Source organism: Balaenoptera acutorostrata, chromosome X (assembly GCF_949987535.1).
Source record: "Balaenoptera acutorostrata chromosome X, mBalAcu1.1, whole genome shotgun sequence".
Lineage (NCBI taxonomy): Eukaryota > Metazoa > Chordata > Mammalia > Artiodactyla > Balaenopteridae > Balaenoptera > Balaenoptera acutorostrata.
This window is the reverse complement of record NC_080085.1, coordinates 124,464,209-124,476,077: the sequence shown is the minus strand read 5'-3', so window position 1 is coordinate 124,476,077 and position 11,869 is coordinate 124,464,209. Positions and strand designations below refer to the sequence as shown.

The following is an 11,869-nucleotide window of genomic DNA, read 5'->3' as shown; positions in this document are numbered from 1 at the left end:
AAAAGCCACTGAAGATGTACACTTTAAAGGAGTTAATTTTATGGTATGTGAATTATATCTTAATAAACTTGCTAAAAAATATTAGCTTAAAAAAGACACCATGGGGCTTCCCTGGTGGCACAGTGGTTGAGAATCTGCCTGCCAATGCAGGGGACACGGGTTCGAGCCCTGGTCTGGGAGGAACCCACGTGCCGCGGAGCAGCTGGGCCCGTGAGCCACAATTACTGAGCCTGTGCGTCTGGAGCCTGTGCTCTGCAACAAGAGAGGCCGCGACAGTGAGAAGCCTGCGCACCGCAATGAAGAGTGGCCCCCACTCGCCGCGAGTAGAGAAAGCCCTCGCACAGAAACGAAGACCCAACACAGCCAAAAATAAATAAATAAATAAAACAAACAAACAAACAAAAAACCCGAAAAAAAAAAAAAAGACACCATGGAAGCTACTTTAGATAGTCACTTAAAACCCCCCTCCAAATAAGTTGAGAAATTTTATTTCTGTTCTACTGTAAAAAAAAAAAAAAAAATACAGCCCCTCTATGTGAAAAAAAATAATGAGGTAAAAGAATAGGCATTTTCCAACATTCTTCTGTTATAGCAAATGACAATTGAAAGGTTGATTAAAGGTCAAAGGGGCACTGTATTTCTAGAAATATTTTTTTAAACTGCTTGAAATCCCAGACAATAAGTGTTGATTGTACAAGCAGGCAAGCACAGATGGATATGAAAAAGTACCACTGCAATGCCAACTTGATATTTGGTAATTTCTGCCTAGAACAGAGTGCTATACTTTCTCTTTTTCTTTTGTTTAGTCTTTTCCCCAACTAGAAACAACTGTGAGAGCCATACAGTAAATTCTGTTGTGGGTGAGCTCGTGAAGGCCATCGTGGAATGGGGAACACTGATGTAGTGGCATACAGGTCCATCAAGCTGCTACATCCAGCTACAACCAGACTAGTGTATCTGACCAGACAGTTCAACCAAGACATGAAAAAATGTCACATCTATATTCCTTCCCAGGAGAACGCGCATTTTTTTTTATAGATTTATTTATTTATTTTTTAAATTTTTGGCTGTGTTGAGTCTTTGTTTCTGCACGTGGGCTTTCTCTAGTTGTGGCGAGCAGGGGCTACTGTTCGTTGTGGTGAGCGAGCTTCTCATTGCGTTGGCTTCTCTTGTTGCGGAGCACAAGCTCTAGGCACATGGGCTTCAGTAGTTGTGGCTCGCGGGCTCAGTAGTTGTGGCTCGCGGGCTCTAGAGTGCAGGCTCAGTAGTTGTGACACACAGTCTTAGTTGCTCCACGGCATATGGGATCTTCCCGGACCAGGGCTCGAACCCATGTCCCCTGCATTGGCAGGCGGATTCTTAACCACTGCACCACCAGGGATCTTCAGATCTTCTGAAGAATTCAGTGTATTGAAAAAATAAAGAAGTTGACTGAATACCTAAGCAGAAATGCTAATGGCTCAAAAAACCTAATTTTTTTTAGTTTTTTGAGGAATCGCCTATTGTTTTCCACAGTGGCTGCACCAATTTATGTTCCCACCAACAGCGTACAAGGGTTCCGTTTAATCCACATCCTCGCCAACATTTATTTGTGTTCTTTTTGATGATAGCCATTCTGACAAGTGTGAAGTGATATCTCATTGTGGTTTTGATTTGCATTTCCCTTGTGATTAGCGATACTGAGTATCTTTTCATGTGCCTGGTGACCATCTGTATGTCTTCTTTGGAAAAATGTCTGTTCAGATCATCTGCCCATTTTTTCATTGGGTTGTTTTTTGGGTTTTTTTTTTATGTTGAGTTGTATGAGCTGTTTATATATTTTGGATATTAACCCCTTATTGGCCATATCATTTGCAAATATTTTCTCCCATTCAGTAGGTTGTTTTTTCATTTTGTTTATGGTTTCCTTTGCTGCATGAAAGCTTTTAAGTTTAATTAGGTCCCATTTGTTTATTTTTGTTTTTATTTCCTTTGCTTTAGGAGACTGATCCAAGAAAATATTGCTATGATTTATGTCAAAGAGTGTTCTACTTATATTTTTTTCCAGGAGCTTTATGGTTTCTGGTCTTTAATCCATTTTGAGTTTATTTTTGTATCTGGTCTTAGAGAATGTTCTAATTTCATTCCTTTATATGTAGCTATCCAGTTTTCCCAGCTCCACTTATTGAAGACACTGTCTTTTCTCCATTGTATAGTCTCGCCTCCTTTGTCATAGATTAATTGACTGTAAGTGTGTGGGTTTATTTCTGGGCTTTCTATTCTGTGCCATTGCTCTATGTGTCTGTTTTTATTCCAGTACCATGCTGTTTTGATTACCTTAGCTTTGTAGTATAGTCTGAAGTCAGGGAGCATGATTCCTCCAGCTCTGTTCTTTCTCAAGATTCTTTTGGCTATTCAGGGGCTTTTGTGTTTCCATATGAATTTTTAAATTTTTTGTTCTAGTTCTGTGAAAAATGCCATTGGTATTTTGAAGGAATTGCATTGAATCTGTAGATTGCCTTGGGTAGTATGGTCATTTTAACAATATTGATTCTTCCAATCCAAGAACATGGTATATCTTTCCATCTGTTTGTGTCATCTTCAATTTCTTTCATCAGCATCTTATAGTTTTGAGGGTATAATTATTTTGCCTCCTTAATTAGGTTTACTCCTAGGTATTTCATTCTTTTTGAGGTGTTGGTAAATAGGATTGTTTCCTTAATTCACTTTCTGATAGTTCATTATTAGTGTATAGAAATGCAACAGATTTCTGTATATTAATTTTGTATCCTGCAATTTTATCAGATTTATTAATGAGCTCTAGTAGTTTTCTGGTGGCATCTTTATTTTCTATGTATAGTATCATGTCACTTGCAAATAGTGACAGTTTTACTTCTTCCTTTCTAATTTGGATTCCTTTTATTTCCTTCTACCATATGACCCAGCAATTCCACTCCTGGGTATATGTCTGAAAAATACAAAAACACTAATTCGAAAAGATACATGCACCCCAGTGTTCATAGCAGCATTATTTACAGTTGCCAAGATGTGGAAGCAACCTAAGTGTCCATCAACAGATGAATAGGTAAAGAAGATGTGGTATATATATATACAATGGAATACTACTCCACCATAAAAAAGAATGAAATTTTGCCATTTGCAGCAACATGGATGAACTTGGAGGGCATTACACAAAGTAAAATAAGTCAGACAGAGAAAGACAAATACTGTATGTTAACACTTATATGTTAAATCTAAAGAATACAACAAACTAGTGAATATAAGAAAAAAGAAGCAGACTCACAGATATAGAGAACAAACTACTGGTTACAAGTAGGGAGAGGGAAGGGAGGACGGGCAAGATAGGGGTAGGGGATTAAGAAGTACAAACTATTAGGTATAAAATAAACTACAAGGAGGGAATTCCATGGCGGTCCAGTGGTTAGGACTCAGCGCTTTCACTGCTGAGGGCCCGGGTTTAATCCCTGGTCAGGGAACTAAGATCCCACAAACCATGCAGCGCATCCCCCCCCCCAAAAAATAAACTACAAGGATATATTGTACAATACAGGGAATATAGGCAATACTTTATAATAACTATAAATGGAGCATAATTCTTAAAAATTGTGAATTACTCTACTATATACCTGTAACATATAATATTGTACATCAACTATACTTCAATAAAAAATTAAATTAAAAAATAAAAATAAAAAAATAAAATATTGGCTATATATATATTTAAAAGCCTGCTTTTACTAGGATGGTAAATTGTACTTTCTAGTTTACACAGCACATTCACAGGCATTACCTTATTTGAGTCTCTTGACAAACTGTGATTTAGGTAAGATTTGTGCCCGTATATCTATTATGGAGATGAGGAAATAATCTCAGTGGTTGAAACTCACTTCAGGTCCCATGTCTAGTAGGTGTCTTAGCCAAAAATTGAACCTTTGTAACTGACTTCTGTGCAGGGTTTCTTTTATTGTACGCTGATGCCACCATCAACCACGTGCTTTGTGAATAGTCCTCCAGAACCACTTTGGTGAGGAAGTTGCTTCTGATCTTCTAAGAACACTTGATTGCAGGTCCTGTTGGAGACATCATGCCATCAGGTTCCAATGATCCCAATTCCAGCTTTAATCTCATTGCAAAGCATATCATTTCTTCAAATATTTATTGTGTTTCACATTATCACTTCCACTTTTACTATCTCATATCTGCTTAGTACTTCTACCTTATTTCATCCTTCCCCTCCCTATGGGAGACATTAAAGCAGAGTAGTTAAAAGCATTGACTTTGGAGTCAGGTGGGACACAAATTTTATACCCTGGTTTTGTCACCTATTAACTTTTGAACTTGTACAAATTACTTGACCTAGATGGGGCTCAATTTTCTTATACAGGCAGACCTCGTTTTATTGTGCTTCACTTTATTGCACTTTGCAGATACCATTTTTTTTTTTTTTTTTTTTTTTACAAGTTGAGGGTTTGTGGCAGCCCTGTGTCCAGGAAGTCTGTTGGCACCGTTTTTCCAATGGCATTTGCTCACTTCATGTCCCTGTCACATTTTGGTAATCCTTGCAGTATTTCAAACTTTTCCATTATTATTATATTTGTTATGGTGATGTGTGATTAGTGATCTGTGATGTTAGTGTTGTCATTGTTTTAGGGCCGCAAACTGTGCCCATATAAGACAGGGAAGTTAATCGATAAATGTTGTGTGTGTTCTGAGTGCTCCACCCACTGGCCATTTCCTCGACTCTCTCCCTCCCCTCAGGCCTCCCTATTCCCTGAGACACAACAGTATTGAAATTAGGCCAATAAGTAATCCTACAATGACCTCTAAGTGTGAAAGGAAGAGTCACACATCTCTCACTTTAAATCAAAAGCCAGAAATGATTAAGCTTAGTGAAGAAGGTATGTTGAAATCCAGGACTGGCCACAAGCTAGGCCTCTTGCACCAAACAGTTAACCAAGTTGCAAATGCAAAGGAGAAATCCTTGAAGGAAAATAAAAGTGCTACTCCAGTGAACATGCAGAAGATAAGAAAGTGAAACAGCCTCATTGCTGATCTGGAGAAAGTTTTACTGGTCTGGATAAAAGGTCAGAGCAGCCACAACATTCCTTTAAGCCACAGCCTAATCCAGAGCAAGACCCTAACTCTTCAATTCTGTGAAGGTTGAGAGACGTGAGGAAGCTGCAGAAGAAGAAAAGTTTGAAGCTACCAGAGTTTGGTTCATGAGGTTTAAGGAAGGAAGCCATATATATAACATAAAAGTACAAGGTGAAGCAGCAAGTGCTGATATAGAAGCTGCAGCAAGTTATCCAGAAGATCTAGCTAAGATCATTAATGAAGGTGGCTACACTAAACAACAGAATTTCAATATAGATGAAACAGTCTTCTATTGGAAGAAGATGCCATGTAGGACTTTCATAGCTAGGGAGGAGAAGTCAATGCCTAGTTTCAAAGCTTCAAAGGACAGGCTGACTCTCCTGTTAGGGGTCAATGTAGCTGGTGACTTTCAGTTGAAGCCAATGTTCAATTACCATTCTGAAACTCCTAGGGCCCTTAAGAATTATGCTAAATCTACTCTTCCTGTGCTTTATAAATGGAACAACAAAGCCTGAATGACAGTACATCTGTTGACAACATGGTCTACTAAATATTTTTTTTCCATTAGTTCATGTCTTTTATTAACCAATATACAATTACTTGTGTTCTGGTTTGTTGAAACAATAGGTCAGACAACACTTGCCACAGTAATGTCTGTCAAAGTGGCTGGCCATAAAAACTCCAGCACCATATTCATCTGAAGGGCACTCCCGACGAAGGCGACTGATTTTGCCATTCTCATTCACCTTATAGTATTTCAGGACAGCCAGCTTAACCTTCTTTCTCTTATGCTTGTTCTTCTTGGGAGTGGTGTAAGACTTCTTCCTTTTCTTAGCACCACCATGAAGTCTCAACACAAGATGAAGAGCGGACTCCTTTTGAATGTTGTAGTCAGACAAAGTACGTCCATCTTCCAGTTGCTTGCCAGCAAAGATCAGTCTTTGCTGGTCAGGGGAAATTCCTTCCTTGTCCTGGATCTTGGCCTTTACATTTTCTATTGTATCCAAGGGTTCAACCTTGAGAGTGATGGTCTTCCTGTCAGGGTCTTCATGAAAATCTGCAAACTGGCAGCGGTGCCACTGCAGATGGCGGATCCAAAAGAAAGGGTGCTGCGCCGGCCCACAGGCTACTAAATATTTTAAGCCCACTTACTGCTCTGAAAAAAAGAATCATTTCAAAACATTACTGCTCACTGACAAAGCACCTGGTCACCCAAGAGCTGTGATGGAGATGTACAAGGAGATTCATGTTGTTTTCCTGACTGCTAACACAACATCCATTCTGCAGCCCGTGGATCAAGGAGTCATGTCAACATTCAAGTTTTACTATTTAAGGAATACATTTCCTAAGGCTATAGCTGCCCATAGATAGTGATTCTCTGATGGATCTGGGCAAAGTAAATTGAAAACCTTCTGGAAAGGAAGGAATCACATCTGTGATTCATGTGAAGGGGTCAAAATATCAACAATCACAGGAGTGTGGAAGAAGTTGATTCCAACCCTCATGGATGACTCTGTGGGGTTCAAGACCTCAGTGGAGGAAGTTATTGCATTTGTGGTGGAAATAGCAAGAGAAATAGAAGTAGAAGTGGAGCGTGAAGATGTGACTGGATTGCTGCAATCTCATGATAAAACCTTAATGGATGAGGAGTCGCTTCTTATGGATGAGCAAAGAAAGTGTCTTGAGATGGAACTACTCCTGGTGAAGAAGCTGTGAAGATTGTTGAAATGGCAACACAGGATTTAGAATATGACATCAACTTAGTTGATAAAGCAGCAGCAGGGTTTGAGAGGACTGACTCCAATTTTGAAAGAAGTTCCACTGTGGGTCAAATGCTATCAGACAGCATTGCATGCTACAGAGAAATCGTTTGTGAAGGGAAGAGTCAATCAATGCAGCAAACTTCATTGTTGTCTTATTTTAAGAAAGTGCCATGGCCACCCCAGCCTTCGGCAACCATCACCCTGATCAGTCAGCAGCCACCAACAGCGAGGCAAAAAGATTACAACTCTCTGAAGGCTTAGATTATGGTTAACATTTTTTAGCAAAGTAAAGTATTTTTTTTTAATTTATTTATTTAATTTATTTATTATTTATGGCTGTGTTGGGTCTTCGTTTCTGTGCGAGGGCTTTCTCTAGTTGCGGCAAGCGGGGACCACTCTTCATCGCGGTACGCGGGCCTCTCACTGTTGCGGCCTCTCTTGTTGCGGAGCACAGGCTCCAGACGCGCAGGCTCAGTAATTGTGGCTCACGGGCCCAGTTGCTCCGCGGCATGTGGGATCTTCCCAGACCAGGGCTCGAACCCGTGTCCCCTGCATTGGCAGGCAGATTCTCAACCACTGCGCCACCAGGGAAGCCCCAGTATTTTTAAATTAGGGTACAAACATCATTTTTTCTAGGCAGAAAGATATTGCACACTTAGTAGACTACATACAGTACAGTGTAAACATAACTTTTATATGCACTGAGAAACCAAAGAATTCACATGACTTGCTTTAGCGCCATATTCGCTTTATGGCAGTGGTGTAGAACCAAACTTGCAGTATCTCTGAGGCAAGCCTATGTGTAGCATAGAGAGAGGAGCCAAATCCCCTTCAAATGTTGTAATATTTGAATGTTAGATGGCAGTGTAATTAATCATCCGAATAATCAGAGGGCCACAGGTGCACGTGGGATTGCTGTGGACAGCCAGGACCTAGGGTGCCCTTCCTAAATGACACGTGTGTGGAGTGGGACCAACACACTGTCTGGGTCATAGCAAGGGCTTCACACATGCTGTTCTCTCGGACTCAGACACTCCTCTTCCCACTCTTCCCTGGCCGGCTTCTCCTCATTCTTCAGGTCACAGTTTAAATGCCACCTCTTCATAGATGCCATCCCTCACTATCCTGTCCAGGACATCCTTTTCTTTTCTTTCATAAAACTTATTGCAGGCATGAATGAAATAATGCCATTTGCAGCAACGTGGATGGACCTGGAGATTATCATACTAAATGAAGTAAGTCAGACAGAGAAAGATAAATATCATGTGATATTGCTTATATGCAGAATCTTAAAAAAAATGATACAAATGAACTTATTTACAAAACAGACTCAGAGACTTACAGAACAAACTTAAGGTTATGGCTGGGGGGAGGGCAGGGTGCGGGGGGAGGGATAGACTGGGAGTTTGGGATTGACATGTACACACTGCTATATTTAAAATAGATAACCGACAAGGACCTACTGTAAAAAACAAAAAAACAAAAAAAACTTATTGCAGGCATGTATTTGTGTACTTGTTGGTTGCCTCTTTCTCTTTTCTGCTGGAAGCTCCATTTCGGCAGAGACCATATCTGTTTCATTCCCCAGTGTATTCCCAGAGGCTTCCTTACTTCTTGGTAGGCGTTCAAATAGTTTATAGGATGAATAAATGAATGTATGAATATTAATTCCTTTTCCCTGTACTAGAGGTTCTCAGTTAGGATGGTTTTGCCCCCTAGGGAACATTTGGCAGTGTCTGGAGACATTTTTGGATATCACGGTTGGAGTGAGGTTGCTGCTAGCATGTAGAGTAGCTGCTAGCATGTAGAGTAGCTACTAGCATGTAGAGCCCAGGGATGCTGCTAAACGTTCTACAGTGCACGGGGCAGCCCCCCGAAACGAAGGGTTACCCAACCCCAATGTCAGTAGTGATGAGGTCTAGGAGTCCTGCCCTATGCCCAGTGATGTAAGAAATTTCGTTACCCTGAGTGGGTGCCAAGATAATGGCTGTATTGAAAAAGCTTCTTGTATTTTAATCTTAAGGATGCATATCATTAAAACGGTGAAAGAGATCAACTAGACTCATTCTGTATCTCAAGAAGTAAGCAGTAGATCACACTAGAAGATATCATAATTTACTCTTAAAGTTCTTTGTAGGTGAGTCTTCTTAACTGTTTACAATTTATCGTGGTTAATTTCATCCCCTTTCTACACATACTTATTTTTGTACTAAACTAGATGTATGAAAATTATATAGCAGTGTTAGACATACAGTCTGGCCTAATATGTGCAACGTCCTCTAATGTGTATCGAGTTAAGTCCCTCACAGGCTTTGTCCTCAGTAAGCTTACACTCCTTGACTAATCCCACATGAATATCTCATTCTGGCAGCCTCAGACCATCACTTGGAGTAGTTTATCATTATTCAGGATTTCCTAGGTCCTGAGTAGGTACGTCACTAGAGGAGCGTGATGCATGGCCTCGTTATGCTGTATGAAGACAGAATCCTGTTTGGCCTTCAGCCATCTAGAGTTTAAGCCCACAGAATGGAAAACCCACATTCTTACAATGTTGTAGTAAACAGTGAATCTGTGTTTCAGTTCAGTTAAAGCCCAAAGGATCACAGGAAACATTTCAAATGTTAAGGATGCTTTGTGCTATGGGAAATCTAGCAGACCATTTCTGCAACTTGCGTGTGTCAGGCGCTACTTGTCTCTCAGGCACTGCGATAAGCAGTGGGGAGAAGAGGATGAGTGAAACACAGTCCTGCACAGGAGGGAGACGTGCTCAGGATGTTCCCTGTCTCAGCAGACTGCGTCGTCATTCACCCGGTTGCCCAGGCTGCAAAACTTGGGATCATTCTTTTTTGTCTTTTAAAGTATTTTTTTAATAAATTTATTTACTTTATTTATTGTATTTATAGCTGTGTTGGGTCTTCGTTGCTGTGCACGGGCTTTCTCTAGTTGCGGTGAGCGGGGGCTGCTCTTCGTTGCGGTGCACGGGCTTCTCATTGTGGTGGCTTCTCTTGTTGTGGAGCACAGGTTCTAGGCACACGGGCTTCAGTACTTGTGGCTCGTGGGCTCTAGAGCACAGGCTCAGTAGTTGTGGCGCACAGGCTTAGTTGCTCCGCGGCATGTGGGATCTTCCCGGACCAGGGCTCGAACCCGTGTCCCCTGCATTGGCAGGCGGATTCTTAACCACTGCGCCACCAGGGAAGCCCGGGATCATTCTTGACTCCTTGCTCTCACCCCTGTATACAGTCCACCAGCAAACTGTGTTGACTCCATCTCAGACACGTCCTCTTCTTCCACAGCCCCCTCTACCAAACCATGTAAACCATCGTTAGCTCTCTCCTGGACTGTTACAATCGTCTGATAACTGGTCATGTTTCTTCCACCCTCTGAATATTGATTTATGTACTTCAGGAGAGTGTGGCTCTTATAAAATAGAAGTCAGACTTGCCATTCCTCTACTGTCTTCCCATTGCCAGTAGAATAAAATCTAAACTTAGATGGTCAAGCTTACGCCAGTCTCTCTGACCACCTCTCCTCCTACTTCTACCGTCCCCTCTACTAAAGCCCTAATATACCAGTTTCATACCAACTGACCTCGTCACCTGATATGAGCTTAGCACACTTGGGAGCAATTCAGTTAGATGTTGGCTCCACCCTCAAAATGTTGAGCATCTGTGGGGGAGATAGATCAGGTTAATATAGCCATGAGATGTACTGGGTCAGTACGTGGTTTCTGATGACATGGGGAAGACTTTCTGGAGGAAAAAATTAAGCTCTATCTTGGAAAATAAAAGAGGCTACAACAAAGCAGTTCTGAGAATAGAAGGGGAAATTAACTTGAATATGAACAGAAGTAAAAGAAAGGGTGACAAATGCAGATTTCATGGCTGCAACCTAGAGATGTACCAAGGCGAGGGTGGCATTTTTCAATACGTGCATGGCTGTTTCTTTCCAGCAAAATAAAGGAAAAAGTAGCTAAAATCTGTCTACTGTGTACCTTATACTAGGCATCATTCTAGTTACTTTATGTACATTGTCTCATTTGATTCTTGTGACGCTGATATGACATTGGTGGCATAATCCCTTTTGAAAACACAGGAAGCTAAGGCAAAAGAGGTTACATTACATGCCAAAAATTAAGAGTGGCAGAACCAATATTTGAATCTAGGTCTCTCTGCTTCCAAAATCCATTGCTTTCCACGAAGACACACTTATCTCCCTATTACGTTGTTAAACTCTTGAAGAACAGAATTTCCCCCAGCAACATCATCAGTCTCATGGTGAGATCTCACAGGTGACTAGGGAAATGGAAATGATTTTTCGAAGACTTTGGGTATGTTTTTGAAGCAAGTCAGGTTTACTCAAAGAAGGTCTTTGTTTTGCCTCCATGACTCTTTGGAAAATCATTTTCTACCAATACAAATGCATTTGATCTGTTAAGCCTGTTCCAAATGAACTGCTCATTTGCTTAAACATAAATTTGGTTTGGAAAACACTTGCCAGTGTAGAGACAGCTTCAACATGAATTATGGCACTTGGAGTGTTCAAGATTGATCGTGGCTGGACTTGGGATTCATGTCATATTTTTCTGCAGAAGAGCTTTAGGAAGTTTAGTTATGACACCACTTGAAGTCAGCTTAGTCCATTGGGAATTTTAATTAAGTTCTGGGCAGCCACTGAATAGACCATATTCTGAGGCCAATTTTTTCCAAGTAGCCATAGAAAGTTGGACATGTTTACATGAGTGCCGTTCATGGACATAAATTATAGCCAGTGGGAAGGTTCAGAGGGTAGAAAGTTGGCTCAAAGTTCTCTTTGCAGAAACTTGAAGCCAACTTAACCATCAGAGATGCATGTTTGCTTCTACTTCTTGTAAAATAATACTTGAATTTTAAAAAATTTGGTTCTGGAAGGCTATCTTCTCACTTACAATCAAATCTAGCCCAGGAATTAATTTTTTCAGACCATCAGTGAGTATTCCTGATGCCCAAAGCTCACAAAAATTGCCTAAGTTTCTT

General features: G+C 40.7%; 1 pseudogene; it reads right to left on the bottom strand.

The window, feature by feature from the left end:
* Nucleotides 1-5,690: 5,690 nt before the first annotated feature.
* LOC114238043 (ubiquitin-40S ribosomal protein S27a-like) lies at nucleotides 5,691-10,223 on the bottom strand (annotated as a pseudogene).
* Nucleotides 10,224-11,869: the final 1,646 nt, after the last annotated feature.